This window comes from Alexandromys fortis, unplaced genomic scaffold (genome assembly GCF_014885135.2).
Source record: "Alexandromys fortis isolate MF-2015 unplaced genomic scaffold, M_Fortis_MF-2015_v1.1 scaffold_178, whole genome shotgun sequence".
Taxonomy (NCBI): domain Eukaryota; kingdom Metazoa; phylum Chordata; class Mammalia; order Rodentia; family Cricetidae; genus Alexandromys; species Alexandromys fortis.
In genome coordinates, this window is record NW_026068054.1 from 2,200,706 (window position 1) to 2,224,273 (window position 23,568).

General features: G+C 48.4%; 1 long non-coding RNA gene across 2 annotated transcripts; it reads left to right on the top strand.

The window, feature by feature from the left end:
• Positions 1 to 958: 958 nt before the first annotated feature.
• LOC126487154 (uncharacterized) lies at positions 959 to 6,382 on the top strand. 2 transcript variants are annotated; one of them, XR_007588300.1, is made up of 6 exons: positions 959 to 1,126; positions 2,114 to 2,212; positions 2,709 to 2,855; positions 2,948 to 3,588; positions 4,038 to 4,154; positions 4,334 to 6,382. It is a non-coding gene; the product is annotated as an uncharacterized lncRNA (long non-coding RNA). The 2 variants fall into 2 exon arrangements; XR_007588299.1 differs by having other exon boundaries at positions 2,948 to 4,154.
• The last annotated feature ends 17,186 nt before the right edge of the window (positions 6,383 to 23,568 follow it).

Genomic DNA, 23,568 nt, shown 5'->3' on the forward strand with positions numbered 1-23,568 from the left:
GAGGAAGGAAGCAGAAAGAACTCTTAGCAGATTGCCAGCCTAAGGCAAGCATTTGGTAGGGCGATGACAGTAACCACAGAATGCATCTGTCCTGTTCTTCCCTCTCTGGCCTGAGCAGAGGAAAATCCACCTATCTTGGACAATGTCTGTCACTGCCTGTAGCAACCATGCCCCCTCATCAGGCCCCTTCTGAGGGATTAGCTCTTGATTTGTGCTCTCTGGAGAGGCTGGGCTGGGAGGACGGGGAGGAGGAAGGCAGGCAGCCTTCCCTAGGACTCTGATAATTGGCAAACTGCAGGTAGCTCCTCAGTCTCTTTGCCGTCTTGATAATAGATGATCTAATCTGTCTCTCTACAGCACTTCCTTCTCCGAGTAGCTGACAGAGATGGAACGATCCCATCCTTCACCCAGAGGAAGCCCGACTTCCCAAGGAGCTCTCTCTGTCTTGCCATACCCCATGGGTGGGACCCTGGGAGGTGGCCGCCAGCTGCTCTCAGACATTGCTGCCTGTGACTGGTGTCTGGAGGGACCAACCGTAGCCTTTCTCACCAAGTGGCAGGAGATTAGACCCTTTCCTAGGCCCCCATGTAGTCAGTCACCCTGCTACACCCAGTGACAATTCCTATAGGAGATATATCCTCCTTCTGCCTCTCAAAATGATAGTATTGGAATATGTCCAGCATTTGAAAAAAAACATAGAAAGTATTTGCATAAATATTAGAACATGCAGCATTTAGTTTAGGCTAGATGACAGATTGGGCACGAGGCATATGTCTGTCTGTAATCACTGCACTGGGGAGGCAGAGCAGAAGGCTTAAGGGTCTGAGACTAGCCTGGCCTGTTTATGGGACTCTCTCTCAAAACAGAGGAGATATAACTTAGTGGTAGAACTCTTGCCTTTGAGGGTGTGGGGGGGGTGGGGAGAGAAAAGACAGAATTACAGGATCTTCTGTCTAGCCCCTGTCTTTCCCTTTCCCTTGCCACCATCCTAGTTTTCCCATTCATGATTTTAGTTTGCATTTGTTTATATCCATATCCTTCATGCCATAACCCAGACAATTGCTTCTTCTCTTCAGTACTGCTTCCGGAGCACCCATGGCATCGAGTCCAGTTCAGGTTGATGCTGGTACGTCTTCTAGAGCATGATCACGTGTCTTTTCCCACCCACTGTCTTAGTGGCTCCAGGCTTAGTCTGTGTGCTGATTACTTTAGCATCACTGTGACAGAAATATGTAAGGGAAGAAAGGTTTACTTTGTCCCGTGTTTTCAGAGGGCTCAGCTCTGCTGCCTTGACCCAATGAGCCTGGGCAGAGCATCACACAGCAGGCATGCGCATGGGAGCTCCTCTCTTCACATCATGGCAGACAGTCAACAGTATATCAGGCACGAAGAGCTGGCCCACTTCTAGGGGCGCCCTTCTGCCAGCCATGCCCCACCTTCTAAAGGCTCTATACACTCCTAAAAGAGGGTCACCTCTGTGTAGGGGAATAAGGGAATGCCAAGTCAGGTCATGGGCCAATGTGCTTCAGCTTTTTGGTGCCAACAAGGGAGGGTCCTGGATGCTGAATGACTTTGTTGGTTGAGACCTGAACCAGAAGAAAGATGAAGGACCAGAGCTCTCAGTCCCTACCCACACCCTCAGGTGTGTTGTCATGGTGGTCATTGTTCTGGGAGGGATAGTGGTTGACAGCATTTTAAAGTGACTCAGGAGCACCCCCCCAACACACACGCACAAACACAGACACACAGATACACACATACAGACACACACGCATGAGAGGCATGGACACACACACATAGAAGCATATTGGTGTTGTAGCAATGGCTCGAGCCTGATTTCTGGATGTGATCGACGGGGAAGACTGTGTTCTTCAGCCAGGTCAAATGTGGATTTGACACCTTGCATATCTGTCTCCTTGAGAAAATGGCTTTCTCCCTCATCCGTGAGGTGCACATTCTAACAGCTGGCTCAGAGGTGGTTCGAGAATCAAGAGGCGGGCTGTGGCAGACACATAGGTCTGGATGGTGGTGTGAACCCCTCCCTTCTCCCTCCTCCTGCTTCTGTCTTCTTCCCCCCCTGACCTAATGCAAGGCACTCTACCTCCACTGCCAGGGACAGAAACAGCAGGATGGTACCCACAGAGCCAGCATCCCTGCGAGGCCCTGCTGATGGGCAAAGACTGCTGGGATGTGGTTCACACTCCCTTTACCTGTAAGTAGACTCCTCCTTATTGACCTGTTATTGACAAATGCATGCTTTGGGTTCATTTCCCCAGAAAACTTTCTTTGGGGGGGGGGGCTTTAGGGATAACAGATCTTCGTGTAGAACTATGACCCTGTGTCCCCAGCATGAAACCTGAGAGCCAAGGTCTATCTGGTCATCACCCACGGTGTCCCCACAGGACGGAATAGCTATAGACTGTTGTATTTGTGCAGTTCCACTCTGAGCATGCCGGAGCGTAACTTTACTCGGCTCGGTGCTGAGAGATACCTGAGTATTAGAACTGTGATTCTTCTCCAATGTCTTTCACTTCCTCTTTATCACCAGCAACCTTGCTTGGTTGGCAGAAGGTCTGGCTAAAAGGTCTTTCCCGGTAGGCATGGCGAGTGAGACTCAGGCATATGCTGGAGCAGCTCCTGGGTAGCACCTTGTGATGACTTATTTACCTAAGTAATGCACCATTTATAGTTTTGTCTTCCTTCTCTAGTGTGAAATGGGGTTGTGACAGCCAGGACTCCAGCAATCTCTGTGAATCTTCAGGTAACTTTGTAGACTGAAGCCAGTTACAGGATTGGTGTGAATACAAAGAACTTGGTTCCTGATAACTGCGAAGCACTGGGCGGGTTTGAGCAGGGTATGGAGACTAACCTTATTCTTAGTTCAATGTCTTAGTCCTGATCGTTTCCTAACTTGACTTTGACTTTCTGCTGCTTTCTAAACACACAGATGCCCACTGGGCCCTCAGCGTTACGGTTCTGGAGCCCCTTCCGTTCATTTTCCCACCCGTTCACTAACGACCTCCTTGGTAGAATAGCTTCGGGGGGCAGAAGTGGCAGAGGACTTCTTCCCTTGCCTCAGAAACACAACCCACGAGTCAAAGAAAGGAAGAGGTTCTATCAGACAGAGGAGCTTCGTCAAAGGCCCAAGGCAAGAGAGATCATAGAACAACCAAACAACTAGAAAAACAACAACAACAAAAAAAAATTACAAGTTTGTGGAGGAGGAGATCGAGCCTGCCATGGAGACTGTGTGAAGTCAACCATCTTCAGCAGTGCGGGGAAGCTGGGACAAGATTGCCGTCCTAACTGTACTGATGCACTAGGGGCTGGTGTTGAATGGTAACTGATGGAGATCTGGGCATAAGGAAAGCAGACAGGCATCTCTAGGGGCAGAGTCGGTCTTCAATCAGAACAACTGAAGGACCCCAGTCTCCCCAAGGGATGGAGAGTGTGCACACCTGGTGCAGGGGGCTTGGGAGTTTATAGGGGACTTTGGAGACAGAAGATTCCATCTGAAAGTTAGTTCCTCCGCCGTCTAAGTGGTAGACAATGATGGAGGGAACCATCCTGGATTCTAGCAGCACCCAGGTATTGTTATTGTTAGTCAAGTGGGTGGTCCTGCCTGGAGCCACCAACTAGAGTGTCCCTGTACACTGATCTCCTAAGGGAGCCTCAGGAGACTTCCTGTGTACTGGCTGCTGATTCCAACAGGAATATAGTCTCTTTAAAGTCTAGAGGTCAGAGCCCACATTGCTTCCCCTGGATCCAAATTACGGCACCAGCAGGGGTCCTCCTCAACTACCCCAGGTTCAAGTGGCTGCCAGCACGTCTTTATTTGTGGCCTCATCACGCCATCTCTCTGGTCTATGTCCTAAGCACACTTCAGATTTCATTTAGGTTTCACCCAATCCAAGACAAAATCAGCAGCCAAAATCCCAAGACCCTTTTCCCCAGTAAGGCAGCCCAGTATTAACAAACGGGCCCTGGGATGGGGGTGGGAGAGTGTTCGCTCATCACTGTCTCTGGCCCGCATCCAGCTGCAGAAGAGAGGCTTGCTGGCTTAAGGCAGCTGCAATCCACAGCTGATGTTGCCCTGCATCCTTGAGCACCAACTGGAGCATCCCCGAGGAGCACAACCCCCAGCAGGTCTGCAGGTAAAGCTGCCTCTGCATTCTTGGCTACAGCGAGCCTCGCATTCCCTTCTCTGTGGGAGTCAGAGCCAATTTGTAATAAGCAAGAGCAGTCTGACCCAGATTAAAAGATACAATTAGTCTGTCTGCGCGGTAAACCTACAAGAGTGCCACTTACAACAAGTTTTTGTTTTTTGACAAAGGGAGATGTCCTGGAAGAACAATGAGCCCCCACCCCCCACCTCCGCCACCAAGAGCCTGGTAATTAACTGCAAACTCCCCAGCCGGGAGACCAAACAGCCGCGGAGCAGCCAGGGTGGGAACAAGTGACCTCAGGTGGGTAGGTGACCACCATTGATCCGTGCAGCCCAGAAGGGAAGGGACTGCTGGACTAGGGAGGAGGACCCTCCCGTTTTTCCTTGCTTCTGTGGTTACCACAGATGTGCAGACACCCTGAACTGTAGTTGAGAGTCAGGGGCTTTGGAACATGAGGAACCCCAATGGATCTTGGGCTTGCATTCATCCTGTGAACTCATGATGGATTCTGAAATCGTTACCTCAGAGACACTGGCAGGCATGAGGACCATATACCCAAGGGTCACTCTGGCTGGTGCTCTTCTTCTTTTTTTGGATGGACCCAGGCTTCTGCCATGGGCATGTAGTGCCTGGAACCATCACCTGTGGTACCCGTGTTATTGAATCGCTGTTCTGGGCCAGCCAGGAAGTATTTCCTGATGTGAACGTCCTTATATCTTAGTTGACTTCACAATGCAGTAACAAAATGCCTGTGCCTCAATAATTTATAGGGACACTTATTTGGCTCATAATTCTGGTGGATGGAACTTCCTCAGCATGGCCTTGGCCATAGGAAATCAGTTTCTTACATAAAGAACCTAAGTATGAACAGGAAGAGCAGGGAAGGGCAGGTTCCAAGTCTTGTGGCAGGGCTGTCACGGGAGCTGCCTGGTCCTGTGAGACCCAGCCCACTCCCAAGAGGCAACACGAACCCATCACTTTCTTTTATGCCTCATCCCCTGACAGTCTACCAACTTAACACCGTCACGCTGGGGACCAAACTCCAAACTGCAGCACACCGGGACTCAGAGCTTTAGGGTTCTACAGCAGATTTTCTTACTTTTTTACATTTTCTATTTTCTTTTTGGCACTGTGGGTGGAACCCAGAGCCTTGTGCATGTTGGGCAAGTACTCTAGCCTGGAACTACATCTCTACCCATGGGTTTTTGAGACAGGGTTTTACTATGTAGCCAGAGCTAGTCTCAAACTTGAGATCCTCCTGCTTCAGCCTCCCAGTTGCCAGCCCTTGGGGTTGGGTACCATCCTACCTGCTGGGGAATGACTCCTGATCCTTTTATAGCTCAGATTTCAGGGGTTTATGTGCCAAACTGCGTCTTCTTCACGTTCACTGTCCTAAGCGACACTGAAATCAGCGTGTGAAACTTTCCTAAGGTTACCTCATTAGGAGGAGCGAGTGTCCTTACAGGGGTGACAAGGTTAAAATGAGGTCATCAGGGTAGGGTAGGAAATATGTCTGACTGCATCCTTACAGAACAGGGGCTCTGTCTCACTTCCACATAAGAATCTTGGTGAAGATGAAGGCAGAGGCCAAGGTGGAGCTTCCCCATGCCAAGAAACACCAAAATTGGCCAACTCAGCAAGCACCAGAAGCCAACAAGAGGCCAGCCCACCTTGTCCTAGTCCTGAAAGGCTCCTGCTGTCTGGTACCCCTCAAGGGACGTCCAACCCTAGAGCCCTAGAGCTCTGTCTTTTCAGTCACTCGGTTTGTGGCACAGTTGGCTCTCTGGGCACTTGGGTTCCACATCTGTGCTGAGCACGTGAGGGCTTTATTTTCCTTGCCTCTCCCTGAACAATACTGGATGAGAATGACTGACACAGCATTTATGACACATACAATGTTAGAAGCTGTCTAGAGTATGAGGATTCAGGAAGAGTCATACAGCACGAAGCTGAGCTGGAATAGACCCAAATGTCTGAGCATCTGCTGACCGAGCATCCCAGAGGCTTTCTGGATTACAGGTACCAGCAGATAACTCGCAACTAGGAACAATTTGACTCTGTCCTGAGGCCAGGTTAGAGAGCAAATTTCCGGGGCGGCAGACTCTTGGTGCCATGGTTGACCTGCAGCTGTCCCCCAACACTTTTTTTTATTTGTTGCCTTCATTCTTTGCTCCGCCGATCTGGTTCATGAGTCTGGAGTCTGCTGGCAGTTTGCGTGCCCCCCCCCCCACTTCTTCCTATAAAACCCAAGACAAGGCTGTGACCTGTACCCTTCTGCTACCTATCCCCTCTGCTCCCCTATTCAGCTTCACCCAGATGACGGCTGCCGTACCCAGCGTGGTGGGGCCAGCCTGTGACATGAGGAAAGACCCGGAAGGCCTCGGAGCCGCTGGCCCTCCTGAGGTGGACACTGAAGATGGATTCCTTAAGGATAGGTGGGATTTGATCTGTTCAAGTTGCGATTCAAGTTGCGAGCACCCAGATCTGCTCTGCAGATCTAGGTGTAGCCAGCTCAGGCACTGGAACCTAGTGTTGTAGTGCCTCTGCATAGCACCTCGGTGGAGAGCCCCTGAGTCCTCCGGGATGGCTCCCACTCTTTCTTGCCTGCTGTTGATCTTATCTGTAAAGAACGCTCAGGCCATCTGATGCCCATTTCACCCACTGGACTAAAAGCAGCCTTGTGAAATGGTCTACACTTATCTTCTATCAAAGCTCTTTAGGGGAACTGAAATCAGGTTCTGCCTAACTGCTGTATACAGCACACACCACACCCACATCAACCAGTGTTTGCTGGTGGATGAATGAATAAGAAAAATCCACAGAGGAATTGGTCTGCTCCATTCACCTGATGCATGAGTTTAAAGTATGTGAAGAAGGAAAAAGCAGACTGAAGGAAAAACATATGAAAAACAAAGGACCCACTCTGGTCCTTTTTTTTTTTTTTTTTTTTTTTTAAAAAAAAAAAAATAAAAAAAAAATTGTCCACGATCCCCCTCAGGCAAACGAAATTGCACTACATAGCCGTGTCAAATGGACGACACGGGTGCGAGCCCTGATTGAAGATGGCTGCCTACCTAACCACGGTTGCCCTCCCCATGCAGACCTGCGAGCTACAAACCTGCACCTCTAACACGTGCTGTCCCTACTCTGAGCCCCGCTGCTGGACTCCCAAGCATCCCGGCTACCGAGGCACGTCTGCACACACGTGTCCTTGCCCCAGAGAGGATGGACAGCGCCTGACATTATGGGGGGCCCCCAACAGGCTGTGCAGTGTCTCCTCCGTGGTGCTTGCCTGTGACACTGATCCCTGCATTTACTGAGTGAGAAGTGTCGACAAGCTCTCTTCGCTTGGTGGCTCTTCCATGCCTGCCTGCCTGCCCAAGCTGGTTTACATTGCCCGATTAAACTAATTTGTTTCCTGTTTGCTTCTGGCTGCCAGCTTCAGGGAGCTCAGCTTGGCTTCCCTGTGTTCCAACTAGGCCATCCCCCTTCTTGTCGTCCCCATCCCTAGCTAACCACATCTGAGGGGGAGGATTAGCAGCCTCAGAGCAGTGTGACTCCAGAGCTGGCAGTCAGGATGCTGCTGCCGCCGCTGCTGCTAAGAGCTGGGGGCGGGGAACCGACAGTTTACGCCTGCTAGGGAGGAAAAAGAAGGCCACCCAGCTGGGGTCACCCCTCAGCTGACAGCAAACAAATGGCAATAATCACTAATTGTGTGGATGTTGTTGATTGGAATGGATGTAGCTAACGCTCATTCTGGCATCTCAGCCTACCTTTTGAGGGTTTCTCAGGATATGATAACGTTTTTTTTTTCCTTTTTTTAAAATTGATTCTTGGTGGATTTCATATCATGCATCCTGATCCCATTCATCTCCCTATCTCTTTGTATTCACCCTCTAGTCTTGCAACTCCCCCCAAATAACGTAATATTCCAAAGAAAAACAAACAAACAAAAACTTAAAAAGCACAAACAAAACCTAGGCATGGAAGCTGTTGTGTGGCCCAGTGAGTCACACAGTACACCCTTTAGTCCGTACACCCTTACTTGTAAGTGTTCATTGCAATGAATCCTTGTTCTTGTTTGAGGCCTCAGACTTCTGCTATACAATTGATGCTGGGCCCTTAGCGGGCTCCTTTTGGCTATATAGCCGTTGTTGTCCTGTGTCATGGAGATTCTGCAGCTTTGGATCTACAGGTCTGGCCCCTTCACATGCTGCAGCCATTTATAGATGAGGTAGATGCAGAGATGGGCTAGCTCAGAGCTCCAGTTCTGAGCCTGGATGGCAGCTGGGCTGGTCGGCCCACCAAATTTCCCTCATCACCACCTCCTGGGTAAGCTCTCCAGCACTGCTTCAGCCAGCTGGCCCAATGCAACAGACAGCGAGGAGTGGGGCCAGATCTCTTGCTCTCATGCCCTAGGGTCTGCCTTACCCACACCACCAGGGCCAGCTCTACAGTTTTGCCCAAGCGAGGTACAGGACCCATTCTCCTGAGTGCTACAATTGATGAGGGATAGGATCAATTCTTCTTTCTCATGCCCCCATGGCCAGCTCCCTTGCCTGATACAGGTAGCAAGGGGTGCAGGGAGGAGGGTATCTCTCCCTCACCCATGCCACATGGCATATGGGAGAGAGGCAGGGTCAGTTCTTCTCTCCAGCTCTCAGTCTGGCTTACCTGCATCCCTGCCAGCAGGGTCAGTTCTACTGTCCTGGAGAGGTGCAGGGCCTGTTTTTCCGAGTGCTGTAGCCGGTGAGGACCAGGGTCAGCTGATCCCACTTTCGTGATCTCCAGGACAGCTCTCCCATCTGCCATAGGCAGCAAAGGATAGGGAAGGGGCAGAAGAAGGGTGGGACCAGATTGCCTGTGCCCCCATCAACAGGGTCAAGTCTATTATGCTTCCCAGGTGAAGGGCAGGACCCATTCTCCTGAGTGCCGCAGCTGATCAGGGGCAGGGGCAGCTCTCTCCCACTCTTGGGACCCTGGGATCAACTTTCCTGCCTACAGTAGGTGGTAAGGGGTGATATGAGGAGCAAGGGGCGAGGGATGAGGGGCCATTCTTGTACCCACTTCTCAGATGAAGATCCCGGGATGAAGAAGTAAAGTCCTGCCCAGAATGTCTGCCTTAAGACATCAGCTTTAAAGCCTGGTGGGTCCGAGCTAAGACACCATGCTTCCCTGCCATCCCCAGACAGTACCTCAATGCTGATGCCTACAGGCATTGACTGGAAAAAAAATACCTCACATGCGCAGTCTGAAAACAGAATGAGAGAGGTCTGGAGACAGGCTGGAATCAGAGACTCAAGACACTTGCAGCCTCCGGGGTGTCCCCAGATGTCATGTTTACATTTTAGAGTGACAAACTAGGAGTATTGCTTTCTCTGAGCTTCCCTAGTTAGTGTCTAGAAAGAGGTCCCATTTTCTCACAACTCTTCCCTTGGATAGACTAACACGGCTGTTAGATTGTTTATTGTTAATGCCCGGAGGAGTCCCCACAAACTATGTTCATGCTGAATATAGGAAAGAGAATCTATTGCTATGTTTATTTTTTTCCAAACTGGCCTGCAAACTGCCTGGTTTAATGTTCCCCAATGCTGAGTCTCCGCATACATCATACCCCATCTAACTCCTTCTGAGTGGACACTGAGTAGAAATGAACACCCGTTTAGAGCAGTGTTTACACCCCCAAGCCAGAGCCATCACCTAAGGGCCGAGACTTTAATTGGGTTAAGCTACACAGTGGACTACAATACAGCAAGGAAGATGAATCAAGGTTTTATCAAGGCTGAGTTAGAGCCTCAGACCTGCTGCGTTGACCAAACAGCGGTCAGACTCAAAGCTTATCCTATAGACTCCGCTGCACACAGCATTCAAATACAGGAATAGCGAAGATCTGGTATTAAGTTTGGCCTTGTGATGGTGTGGAAACAGTGGCTAGATACAGGGCATAGGTTCTTCTTGGATGCTGGCTTCATGGGGGGCTCACAGAGAGCAGATGCATTGATCTGCGTGCATACACTGGGCATTGCCTCCCAGTTGTACTGTTCCCAGAGAAAAGCCACTGTCCTCCCGTGTTCTCTGTAGCCTACCAGAGATGCCGTGGGTGGGTGTGCATAGGCTTCACCGTTTCCATCCAGAGCACCTGGTTTTTAATGCTTCACTCGTTAGCTCAGTCAGTGCTGCCAAACAGGGAGGTCTCCCGTGTGTAGCAAGAAAGTGGGTGGTGAGGGTTATTCAACAGATCTTGACCAAGTTTTAAAAGAAAGCTCATAATACTATATGAAACCATATAGGGATAATATACAAACAAAACAGTAATAAAGACCTGGTTTGTGTGACGATAGACAACTTTTAACTCGTGAAAATATATATATGTAGGTGCTGGATAGTGTATTTGTATATGTATGTAAGCATGTATATGGATATTATATGTATGGATGATATATACATGATATACACACATATGGATTTTATAGAGAGAGTTATATACACATAGGTTTAAAACTGAGCCAGGGTCAGAGGCAGAGCCTTCTCCTGTGGATTTTTCTCTTCCAGGTCCTGGCCACAGGTGGTGGACCCCATGATTCTAGGTTTCATGGTCTCTGTAGCCAGACCTGGCTGTGTTGCTTATGATCTTCTACCTTCTGGTTTTGACGTCAGCACTATAGCTCACCCAAACCTCACCGTGGACCTGCATCCCTAACAAGCTGCACCTGGCTGGGTGAGGGAAAGTCTGGCATCGCCTTCTGGTTTAAATCAACAGACTTAAATAAACGGGACTTGAGAAGGAGGAGACATAGGGCGGTGAGGGGCTTCATTGCTGAAAACTTGGAACCGTTTTCCAGGGTTCTATGTTTTCTTGGCTCTGTTCAAAATTCCCTCAGCTTTTCAAAGTTGTCAGGCAGTAAAACATGCAAGTATGTATTGACCACCAATAGCTTGGCTCCTTCAGGGTCAAACAAATACCCTGACGTAAGTGGCTGCAATCGAGGGCCACGACGTCATGTAGGTAAAAGGGATTGTCTTTCCTTGGGCTGAAAGCAGGGCAAACTAGCTAGAAGAGCAGTCTGGTACAGCAGGAAGTTGACAACGTCTCCGACACATTCTTGAGCCGGCTGTCTAGGCTCTGATGACTGGTGTCCCCCATGGCCTGTCGCTGAGGCAATGAAAAGTGTATTGAGGGATCGTGGTGTAGATTTGGGATTCGGGGTACTTACCAAGTGCTTTTCCATTGATGTGACAGAAACATGTCCAAGAGGGATTTTCTTTAGCTTGGGGGTTTCCACAGAGCTCGGTCTGTGGTTATTCGACCACCTGCGCCTGAGCAGAACACCATGGCGGTGGCGGCAAGAGCAAAGTGTGTCACTTCCTGGTGGATAGGAATGATACAGGAAGGGGGCATCCTCCCAGGTCCTGCTTCCTCCAGTCACCTCAAACACCGTCCTGGGAGTCCAGTGGCCTTTGGAAACATCACTACAGACACACGCAGGGGCAGCTTTGTAAGTCCCTCGCGTGTCTCAGTCCAGTCAAGTTGACACATCAAAACTGATCATCACAGGTAGTTACTTAAAAATTAGTTCCTGCTTTAATTAAACTGTGTGTGTGTGTGTGTGTGTGTGTGTGTGTGTGTGTGTGTGTGTGATAATTGCTAATCGTACTTCCCTCCATGACCAGTCTGTGGCCTCTTTCCAACTGGACAGGACCACTACCTTCCATGCTCAGAGCTGTCTCGCCAACGCCAACAGTTGCATTCTTCCTCAGTGTCAACAGCGTCAACAGTAGCCGCTCCCTAAAGCCCTCTCTAGTAGCCAGGATGGCAGTGGCCTACAAACACCAACCAAAATGCTTTAGGGAGACTGCAGGAGGAAGTTCCCGTGGAGAGAGCTCTCTGGCCAGCAGGACTATTGCGTTGTTAACCCCCTCTCACCTGCCGCTTGCATTTCTAAAGCGACTTCGTGCCATGACTGTGTCCTGTGACAAGGAAGGAGCTGAAGCAGCAGCTTCCTTTGCATCCAGTCTGTGGAGCTCTTTAGATGACCATGTGACTCGGGGGGGGGGGGTAGGCGTTGGGAGGAACTCCTTCCTATAGCCTAGAAATAGGTGCAGAGAGATTACATGACCTGTCTAGCTATCTATATCCAAGCAGGATGTGAACATAGTGACAAAGCCCCTGGAAACTTCTGTTGTAATAGTACGTCGTGCCAGGGGCAGAAAACAGGAAAGTTGGCTGCAAATGCCTTGTGAGAGAAATAGATACCAGCACACAGACGGTTAAGTTTTTGTTACTACAATGAAATGTTTGAGGTAATAGACATGTAGAGAGAAGCAGTATCTTCAGCTCATGGTTCTGGCGTTCCCAGTCTGCAGTCACAGGGTCTGTGCTTTGGGGCTTATGCAAGGCAGGGCATCAAGGCAAGAAGTCGTGATGGAGCCAAATGGCTCAGCTCATGGCTAGGGAGCAAGGGAAAAAGGAAGAGAAAGGGACAGAGGCCAGTGTTCTGAGACTTCTTCAAGGGCACACCTCTGGTAAGAGAAAGACTTCCCTCTGGATCCCATCTCTTAAAGGTGCCATTATGTCCCTATAAGAGTACCTTGGGGACCGAGCCTTTATCACATGCTTATTATATTACTGTAGCAGCTGCCTACTGCAGCCCTGACTGGACATTTAACTGCCCAGTAGAATGTGGCTGATGTTTGACTCTTCTACTGAGGTTCCCCACAGGGCACTGTGGTGGTTAATCTTCATTGCCACCTTGCCCAGAGTTAGATTCAGGGTCTGTGTGTGAGTTTCCTGAAGAGGGAAGGCCAACACTGACTGTGGCCAGGGACGTTCCACAGGCTGGGCTCCAGGACGGAGCAAAAGGACAAAGGTAACTGGCCACCGCCCTTCATCTCTCTGCTTCCTGACTGCAGATGGGAGGAGACTTCTTGTCTCACCCTCCTGCTGTCAGGCCTTGCTATGATGGGTTGTACCCACACCTACTGCCCTGGACCATGGACTTGAATAAGTCCTTCCTCCCTTGAGTTGCTTCTTGTCAGGTATCTTGTTGAAGCAATGAGAAAAGAAACTAATACAGATATCTTATCTATCTATCTATCTATCTATCTATCTATCTATCTATCTATCTTATATCATCTATCTATCTATCTATCTATCTATCTAATCTATCTATCTATCTTATATCATCTATCTATCTATCTATCTATCTATCTATTATCTATCTATCTATCTATCTATCTATCTATCTATCTATCTATTATCTATCTATCTTATATCATCTATCTATCTATCTATCTATCTATCTATCTATCTATCTATCATCTATCTATCTTATATCTATCAATCTATTATCTATCTATCATCTATCTATATGTCATCTATCTATATGTCATCTATCTATCTATCTATCTATCTATCATCTATCTATCTGTCATCTATCTATCTCTATCTATCTTATATCTATCATCTATCTATCTGTCATCTATCTATCTATCTTATATCTATCATCTATCTATCATCTATCAATCTATTATCTATCTATCTATCTATCTACCTATCTACCTATCTATCTAACATCTATCATCTATCTATCACCTACCCACCCACGGGTCCATCTATTTGAGGAGATTTATTATAGCAATTACCTCACAGGTATTAAGAAGTCCCACAGTCTGCTTTTCTCAAGTAGTGACCAGAAGAGTGGTTGAGGTTAGACCAGTCTTTGTCCTACAGCCTGAGGAACAGAGGCAGCAGGTGTGCAGGAGGGGCTGATGTTCGAAGTCCCTGAGTCAGAAAGTCCACGATCTGGAAGCATAGATAATGCAGAGCAGGAGAAGCTGGTTGTCCGAGTTTGGACAAGAGAAATTTCACCCTGATTTTACCTTTTAGTTCCATCTGGGGCCTCCAGCCATTGGATGAAGTTGGATGGAATCTTCTCGGCTCAAAATGCTAATATTTTCTGGAAATGCCTTATTCACACATAAGAATAATGATGTGTGTGATATGAACGTCATTTCAGATCTTATCTCAAAGGAAAAAGAAATCTTAGTCCAGCTTTAGTCTGTGTTATGGTTAGTGCTGTTCATCAGCCTCATGGGATCTGGAATTACCTGGTGACATCTTCCAGGAAAACCTACCAGGCTTGTTCCAATTGGCACAATCTACACAATAGTGAGTTTTGTCTGCATCAGAGAGCAGCTGAGACCATACTGCAGGCCGGGAGTCTCTGCATATGAGGCTCTAAGAGTCCACTACTGAGGCTGTGAAGGTGAAGCCTAAGTTGCAATGGATATCCCAGGCTGTTGGAGATGCCACAGTCATGGACAGTCCACTGAGGAAAGCTGTAGGCACAGAATAGCACCAGCCTAAGAGAATGACTATGTATGTGTGTATCAGTCAGCAGAAAAGGGGGGGGCTGTGCTATCTGATCCCTTTGGAACCCAGGTGACCCCATCAGGAGGCCCAGATGCTGGACATGGAACTGCAGGATTTGGTCATTGTGCTATTAGGTTCCATCTTGATTTGGCCTGATTACTCATTGCGGTGCCCCTTCTTCCCCTCTGTGCCATTGTATATTGGAAGCATGCAATTTGCTTTTTATTTCAAAGGAGTTCGGGGTTCACAGATGGCTTTGAGTCTCAGATAAGACTTGAACTCGAAAATGGCGCTGGAATTTCAAAAGTCCATAGGGACTTATAAAACTGGATGGGTTGTGTTTGTGTGTTATAAGATTATAAGGGTGTTGCGGGAGCGCCTTCTGCTCCTTCAGCCAATAGCTGCAGAGATACCAGCCCATTGGGGCGTGGTCTCTCTCTCTCTTTTTTAAAAAGCAACAACTGCCCTCTGCTCCTCTGCTTCCAGCTACTAGGCTTTCTTCCTGATTGTGCAGTGGGCTGTTGTCTGGGATGGTGATCTGTAAGTTTTTCCCCCTTAAATAAATAACCATTCTATTAACCATAATTCCAAACTGTTTGTTTGTGACTTACACCTTCATAAGGGCATGAGATTATGAGAACAAGTGAGAAGGTCATGGCCTAGGAGTAGTCCGTTTGGGTATGGAGTTGACAAGGAGTGGTTAGCGCTGATTGTCACCTTGGTAGAATCCGAAGCTCTTGGCAACATCTTTTATGGATCATTATCTTGGTTAAGTTAATTGAGGTGGCACCACCCTCAAGATGGGCGGCGCCGTTCCACGTGCATTAAAGACAGAAAGCTAGCTTAGAAGGAACATTTCCCTTTCATTTGTTGTTTCTTGTCTGTGGATACGATGTGACCAGCTGCCTCAGGTTCCTGACACTAGGTCTCCCATACCTTCTAATAGACGGTGTCCTCGGTGAACTGTGAGCTGAAAGAAACCCTCCTCTCCTTAACTTGCTTGTGTCACGGCAATAGGAAAAGCAACCAAGCACCTTTGACTTCTCCATCCCTCTGAAAAAAACTTCTAACTTTTCTCGATCTTCTCCAAATAGCGCCACCAATTAGGAGCGAAACACATAATATGCGAGCCTTTCATAGTCAAACCAAGAGAGTGCTGAATACGACTTCGACAAAGAAATGAAGAAAGGAGCAAGGGAGGCAAGAAACAGGTGTCTCTGCCATTTGGCACTTGGTGTGACATGGCGTAGATCGAGTGGCTGTTGGGAAGAGCACAGCACAAGGCGTGTGAGGAGCTTTGAGCATCTGTTTTTACCAACGCCAGTGATATCGCTGCTCAGCACACTGGCTTTTTTTTTTTTTTAATAAAAATGTCTCACTTTTTCAAGAAGTAGAAGTCATAAGCCCTCAACCAGGCAATAGCAGGTTCGCAGGGGAACATGAGTGTTGCCACAAAAGACCCCAGCCAGCGTGGGGCTGAAGGGGGCTTTGGATGATGCCGACAGCACACGGGGAAGAACATGCTGGAAAACAGTTTCTCTGAGACTGTTGGAGAGTAGAAAAGAAAGATAGGAAGGAAGAAAAGAAAAGAAAAGGGGAAAAAAGACAGCGTCCTTAAGCAACACAGACCTTCCTTCTGCTACTTGGTAAAACTAACAAAACAGCGGGCCTTATTGATGGAACTCTTCCCTGCAGCAGACACACCACAGAACTTTGTCCAGACAAAACAGACAAGCACGCAGCTTTGGCTGGCGCGCCAAGGAAAGTGTGGAAACTGAGGAACATCAAAGTCAAGGCAGCCATCCCTGTGGCTGGAGGCATGCTGTCCCCTGCAGGAGCTACACATCTGGCGAGAGGCCTGGCTTCGCCTGGGTAGGAGAGAGTACTGAAATACATATTCTGTCTTTGTGGCTGTAGAGACCTAAATTTTCCTGGGGTGCCAGTCCTTACCGTTCAAAGCCTTTACCAGATGGTGAGTGACCCAACCTCTGATTATAGAAGACAACCTTGGACTCAGGTCTGGCCGCTGAAAAGACTGTGTTTTACTGCCTGGAAGTCAGTGGAAAAGAAGGTGCCCTGCAGACTAAGGACCAGAAAGATTCTTTCTCTTGGAATTGTCATGGAAACTAATGGGGGAAAGGTCACTGACTGTCCAGACAGTTAACTTCATACTTGGATCTCTGAAGGTTTGGGTGGCTCCCTTTGTCACCCTGTGGGGACACATTGGCTGAATAACAGCGCTAAGGAGGATAGACGGCTCAAGAGATAGTGGGAAGGCCCAACTGAGACTTTGCTACCCTCTGGATATTCCAGGGACATAAACAGACCTCTCTTTCCTGGGGAAGAAAGACTAATGTGGCCTAATTATCATGGACTTAGTCCCCTGGATGTCCCTCTTCATGGTCACATGTTGTAATGAATCCCTTGTATATCAGGCAACTCTGGGGTCTCTATTAAAAGGGTCAAGCTCTTCTGCATGCCAGACCTAGAGTCTCCCCAGACCTAAAGAGTTGTTCCTCTCTCTTGGAGGTTGTGGTAGTCCTTTGACGCCATCCCTTCCCCATGACAATGGTCTGGCCACTCCTTTCTTCTCTCCTCTGAGCTCTCACAGACCTCACCAAGCCTTCTCTTTAACCTCATTGTCACTCCTGTGAGCTCCTGGAAGGTGGGGACCATCATCTTACCAAGGCAGGAGGCCCAGCCCTCCAGTCAGACATTTGGATGCACAGTGCGGGATAAGGAGAGGCCCATTAGGCCCAATTTAAGAGTTGAGACTTTCTTCTAAGAACAACGGGAGCCTTTGAAGTGGTTATGAAGGGACAGGCAAGACCTAGCCTGAGGTAACACTCCTTGGTGAGTCTCCCTACTCTCCCCAGGGGGAAGGCTCCACAGCTGAGCCCTATTCTCACTTTTTTTTCTATGCCCAACTTTCCCCTCTTCTCTCTGGCGGGGTTGCTAAGTGTGGGCCTTTTGAAATTCAGGCTCCCACTGTAAAGCCTGCAGGAGGTCTCTGTGTCCCCAAGGCTTTCTACCCCATGCTGGGACCCTGTGGTGGCTCTTTGATGTTCCCATTATAATTTCTGCTTGGAAAGTTTCCACTGACCGCTTTAGCCCTTAACCCCATGCTTTGCTTGAGGCTTTCTCTCATTGGCTGGAGCTGGCCAGAAGTGAGGAAGTTGTATCTCCAACTCCGGGTTTTCCTGTTTATTCAGAGAGCTCCTAGTGCAGAGGGAGTGGATGTAGAGCAAAGGGATGTCCCTCCTGAGACCACACCGAAGGATGAATAAGGAGGTCCTGTGACCCTGTGACTGGGTGCTCCAAGAGCAGGCACTCCCCAGAATACTGCCAGCGTTTGCTGTGCTCCAGCAGGTGAACAATTACCAGAGGCACGATTTTCTAACGTCTGGATCTCTGGAGAGATGTAGAATGCCCCGCCCCCTCTTACTCTGTGACTGACCTACAGCTGTAGCAAAAGGAGACTGATGAAGATCCAAGTCCGTGGAGGAGAAGTCACAGCCCTTTTCAGGTAAACACCCAGTTTTGTATTGTTATATCATTACAGTGTAACATCAGGTCTCATGTGCAGTTGTTACTATGTTATTTTATGTGTATGATATGGGTACTTTGTCTCTACGTCTGTGTGTGTATATGTACTATTTCATGCCTGGTGCCTGCAGAGGCCAGAAGAGGGCCTTGGATCCCCTGGGACTTGAGCTACAGACCAAGTAGGTGCTGAGAACTGAACCTGGGTCCTCTGAAGGTATAGCAAGTGCTTTTAAGTGCTGAGCCGTCCCTCTAGCCCCCAGACGTGTGTTTTAAAATGCATATTTAGATTTGAAAAGCCTGCTTGGTTGTGTTACTAGGTGGTGCAAAGCAATACTTTGATACAAAAGAAAGAGTGGATTTCAGCTTGGGAAATGGCCATGGATACACAAAGCTGTGGAATGTGAGGTGGGGGAAGAGAACACGAGTTCTGAAAGTTTACCTTCTAGAGGGCAAGGTGCACACGAGAGCCCACTGTGAATTGAAAAGAGAAGGTGTTCAGTTTGTTTCTTCTTTAATCTGGATAAAGTGTGCTGAGAAGCCTGGCCAACACTCAAAAGGAATCACCTTTGCTTCAAAAAATTAGAATAATTATTGCAAAAGCCTGAAATCAAAAAGAGTTTTTTTTTTTTTGAAAAAAAGGTGGGTTTCCCCAAATATCTGCGAATCCCTCACTATATTGGAGGAGAAAATTAGCATATCACAAGAAAACACTTGATTTGTTTGCAGTTGACTAGAAAAATTCCAGGACTGTATAAAAAATCTAGAGTTCAAAAACTCAACTGCCTGTGGGGACTAGGTGCTGACAGGAAAGAAAGAAGCTGTGCCCAGTGAGGACTGTTGGGAACTGAGACAACAGGCTCACTGAAGTCAGCTGTCCTTAGATCATGCTCAGGGATGCTGTGTGCTCAGGGATGCTGTTGCTCGGGGATGCTGTGTATACAGGGATGCTGTTGCTCAGGGATGCTGTGTGCACAGAGATGCTGTGTGCACAGAGATGCTGTATTCTCAGGGATGCTGTGTGCTCAGGGATGCTGTGTGCTCAGGGATGCTGTGTGCACATACCAGAGCTCCTGATTATTTTCACTGCCCCAAATTCTAAATTCTAGATGTGGAGGAAGGCTAAGCTGACATTCGTGTCATTTCCCAGAAATGAAATGGTTATGGAGCATCTTGATTTGACATTGATGGGAGACTACAAGAAGCAGAGCCTGAGATGAGGATTTATTTAGAATTTAGAATTTGGGGCAGTGAAAATAATCAGGAGCTCTGGTTTGTGCACACAGCATCTCTGAGCACACAGCATCCCTGTGCACACAGCATCCCTGAGCATCTCAGAAATGGCTGGCAGGGAAGTGAGGGGGCTGGGACAAAATACCTTATCAAAATACCTTAGGCCAGTGGTTCTCAGCCTTTCTAATGTTGTGACCCTTTAATACAGTTCCTCACATTGTGGCAACCCTAACCATAAAATCATTTCATTGCTGCAACTTTGTTACTGTTATGAAGCATAATATAAATATCTGATATGTAAGATGCTTGATCTAGGACGCCCCAAAGGGGTTGAGACCCACAGATTGAGAATTGCTGCCTTAGGGGAAGATCTATTTGGTTAGTGGTTTCAGAAGCTGTATTTTATTAAAGTAGAGAGAGGGATTGTGGGATAGAGAACAGCTTATATCATGATAGGAGAAAGAAGGAGAGAGAGAGAGAGAGAGAGAGAGAGAGAGAGAGAGAGAGAGAGGCGATCGTCTCTGAACCACCTTTGCAGACACAGAGGTATGCATTGCTAACTTCTTCTGCACCTCCCAGTTCAAGCAAGTTGACAAGACTGACCATAACAGGAGTTGAAGCAGGAAAGGGAAAGTGGCCGCTAACTTGTGTGCAAAGGAGTAGGGTTTGTCTGTGAATGCCACAGGGAACTCTAGGAGACCCGTGGGCTCAGAGGTATTCACTGGGGCAGGGAGGAAGCTCTCTGACTGAAAACTCCTCCTCCAGGGCTCCTCTGCACTTCTCCTCAGCTCCACAAGAGTGGAGCATCTGCCACCTGTCAGAACAGGCAGTCTCTGGCACGGGCAAGAGCTACCTGTCAGAACAGGCAGTCTTAGGTGCTGGCAAGAGACAGCAGTAGTGGGTTTGGTTAGGCCACTAACAATGTTCTGGACTGAAGCTCAATGTCATGGGCTGATCCCAGAAGCCAGATAGCTGATAGACCAACTTCTTAGCTTGGCTTTCTATTGCTGTGAGAGAGATGACCATGACCAAATTCACCTTGGAGAGGAGGGGTTTATTTGTCTTATGTGTCCTGATCTCTGCTCACCACTGAGGGCAGTCAGGGCAAGAAGAACTCAAGGCAGGAACCTGGAGGCAGGAACTGAAGCAGAAGCCCTGGAGGAACACTACTTACTGGCTTGTTCCTCATGGCTTGCTCAACCTGCTTTCTTATACAACCCAGCACCACCTGCCCTAGGGTGCACTGTCCACAGTGGGCTGGGTCTTTCCACATTAGCCGTCAATCAAGACAACGTGTCATAGGTTTGTCTGTAGGGCAACTCTCAACTGAAGTTCTCTCGTCCCAGATGACTCTGGCCCTTTCCAAGATGACAAGAAACTAACCAACCCCACAAGGAATACTGGTATAATGCATTTGTACTGCTTAGGCACTTGGAGAAGCCCTTCAAACTAGAACTTCCCACAGCACAACACATGTCTAGGGAGTCCCAGTGTGCCTTATAGTTGAAGGCCAGGCAAACAAGCTTATTTCTCCCGTGACATTTTGTCAGGAAATTTAGCCTCCACACAGCAGGCTCCAAGGCATTGCTGTTTCTCAGCTGTAACACACAGGAGTGTGCCGTCAACAGATCTCACTCTGGCACTAGCTGGCTGCACGAAGTCAGGTGAATCTCTAGCTATTCCTGAGCCTCAGTTTCTTTGCCTCACCAAGCATCCATCAGAAAGTGTCTGGGATTCTGGGTGTGAGTTTTGGATTTTGCCTTGTCTAGGAGAAGGAAACTGTGCACTAGCTAGGATGGTGCCAGACCTTGGGAACCTTCTGGCATTGGAGGAAGCCCGGAGCCCAGCTTGTCGCAAAGGGCCACTTTCTATGAGTGAGGGCTCATAGAAGTTAAATGAACAGGCAAGCTGTGGGAAGTCTTCCTGCCTGAGAAGAAGGCAGAGGATCTGAGCCACGGCTCCTCTTCTGGTAGAGTGTTAGCTGGAAGCTACTTTGGCCCACAGTGTCATAAAGGAAGTCGGCGGCCTGTTTCCGCCGCCTGTCACTTCTTGGCCTTTGAACAATAGTTAGTGATGGATAGGGCATGCCTCATTCCTGTTAGTGGGTACCAGGAGACCCTGCCCGCTCTACCGTTCTGCATCCCGCCTTTATTCAAGGCCTCTGAGGTAATTGCTCTGCAGATGAACAGCTTGCAGCCTAGTGTGCAACTAACAATTAGTTTAGAGACTGTGATCTATAAATTTTGAGGTGAGGGAAAGAGGATTTGGGGCACGTGGGCTATCGTTTCTAATGAAGAAGAATCACACACCGGAAGGGATCCCGAGCATTATTGAGGCAGCTTAATATCATCCCGCCATGATTTGTAGGCCTCAGTAATGCCGTGTGACCGTGGGGAGGGAAGGAAGACGGGTGTGAGGGGAGCAAATTGTTGTTGTTTGTATTTCTTAGGAAAGAAACAAAACCCTCTCTCCCGGCTCACAATTTACGACATGTGGGCCGCCATCTGTACAAACCCCAGCAATCTTCCGTCACTGTCTCTGCGGCTCTGTAAACAAGGCCTAACGGAGTGGGACACCATGGAATGTCGTCCTATTTATTGTTTATAAAAATAAACGGGCTGGCCGGAGACTTCTGCGAGTCGTTTCATGGAGCAGCTGCACAAGCAAGGGTCCGAGCAAGAGGGGAGCTGGGAAGTCGGGAGGGTGAGGGACCTGACCCAGCCAGTGAGAGACACTCATCACAGGACCACTTCTGGAGATGAAAGGGAAGGAGAAAGCAGGGGGCAGGAAGGGAAAAAGCCAGCTTCAATTCAAGCCAGGTCCAGCCTGGCCCTTCTTGGTCAGATCACTAGGTTAGCATTTGGAGATCTGGCCTGAAGGAAGCGCATCCTCATGGCATAGGGCACCCTGGATGCCAGGGGTAACTTACACTCTCAGGGGAACAAAGGACCAAGTAAGATGCTAAAGTCCACCAGCCTCCCCAGGAGCTGCTGTTTGACAAGTTGTGGGTCTCTGTCTTGTGGGCATTAAAGAAGGCGAGATGTGGTGGCATCTCATCCGGGAATAGGTCCAGGTGACAGGTTCCACAGCTCTCTAGCCATAAGTCACATAAGTCACAGCGGGCTTAAACCCTTTTGTTTCCCTGTTATTTGACAGGTCCAGATTGGTCTCTGAGGCTAAGTGGCAAGGGCAGGAGTGAGGGTCAGAAGGTTACCGAATGCTATGTTTCAAGCGTCCCCAATGATGGCTCTCATAGGTGGAGCTGGGCTGGAGGATGGCCATAACTGATAGAAACTGAATATTTCAGAATTGTTCCTAACACAGAGAGCTGATGAGCGCCCTGCTGATGGCTGTACAATGGATACACATGGTAAAATGTCTCACCATGGCCCACAAATACAAAGAAATACTCTATGTCAACTGTAAATAAAAATATATTAAGCCACCCCAAATACTCTCATTTTCTTAAATAATGAGAAAATGGAGGCCCGAATTAAAAAAAAAAAAAAACGGCTAGCCCAACCTATAATGAGCAGGACAGAGCTGAGGCTAGGCACTTCCTGGCAGTCTTTGATTCTTGGCCTGTGTTTTTCAGGTCTCTACAGTCTACTGTCCTACCAGAAGCCTAGTTGAGCTTCACACGGGACCAGTGTCCTGCTTGAAGGCACTGTGTGGCCCCAATACGCAGGGTCTTATGCTACAGGACATGTTGTCTGCTAGTGTCCCCAGCTTCTCATCTGAATTCATACTGGACCCCATTTGCTGTAGGCACAACGTCCTTCCTTCTGTTCCCTCACTGTGCCGAGCTCTCACCTCAGGGTCTCTGCACTCACGGTTCCTCCATCTGGAGCCCTTAGAATCTTCCTAAGGGCGCATCCTCCTGTTGCTGCTTAAACACCATTGTCTCCGGGAAGGCATCCGCACGGCTCACCTGGTATAGCGCCCTTTCGTCTCAAGTCGCTTTCAAGTTTATTAACCAGCTTTGCTGGGTTTTGCCTCTGGTCATTCATCACAATTGGAAATGAAGGGATACAGTTCTCTATTTCTGGTCTGCCTCTGCTCTCTATTTGTTTATTTTAAACAAGGAAGCTCTCCGATGTCTTCAGAACCTCTAAGGTTTAGACTTGGGGTTAGCACTCACTTAGCTGTTCAGAGCTGGTCCTTCACTATTCAGCCAGGCTTAGGGGGTCTTGGTAACTGATGGACCAAGGAAACTGCGTCCTCAGGGAAAGAGGCAAACAATAAACAAGGCAT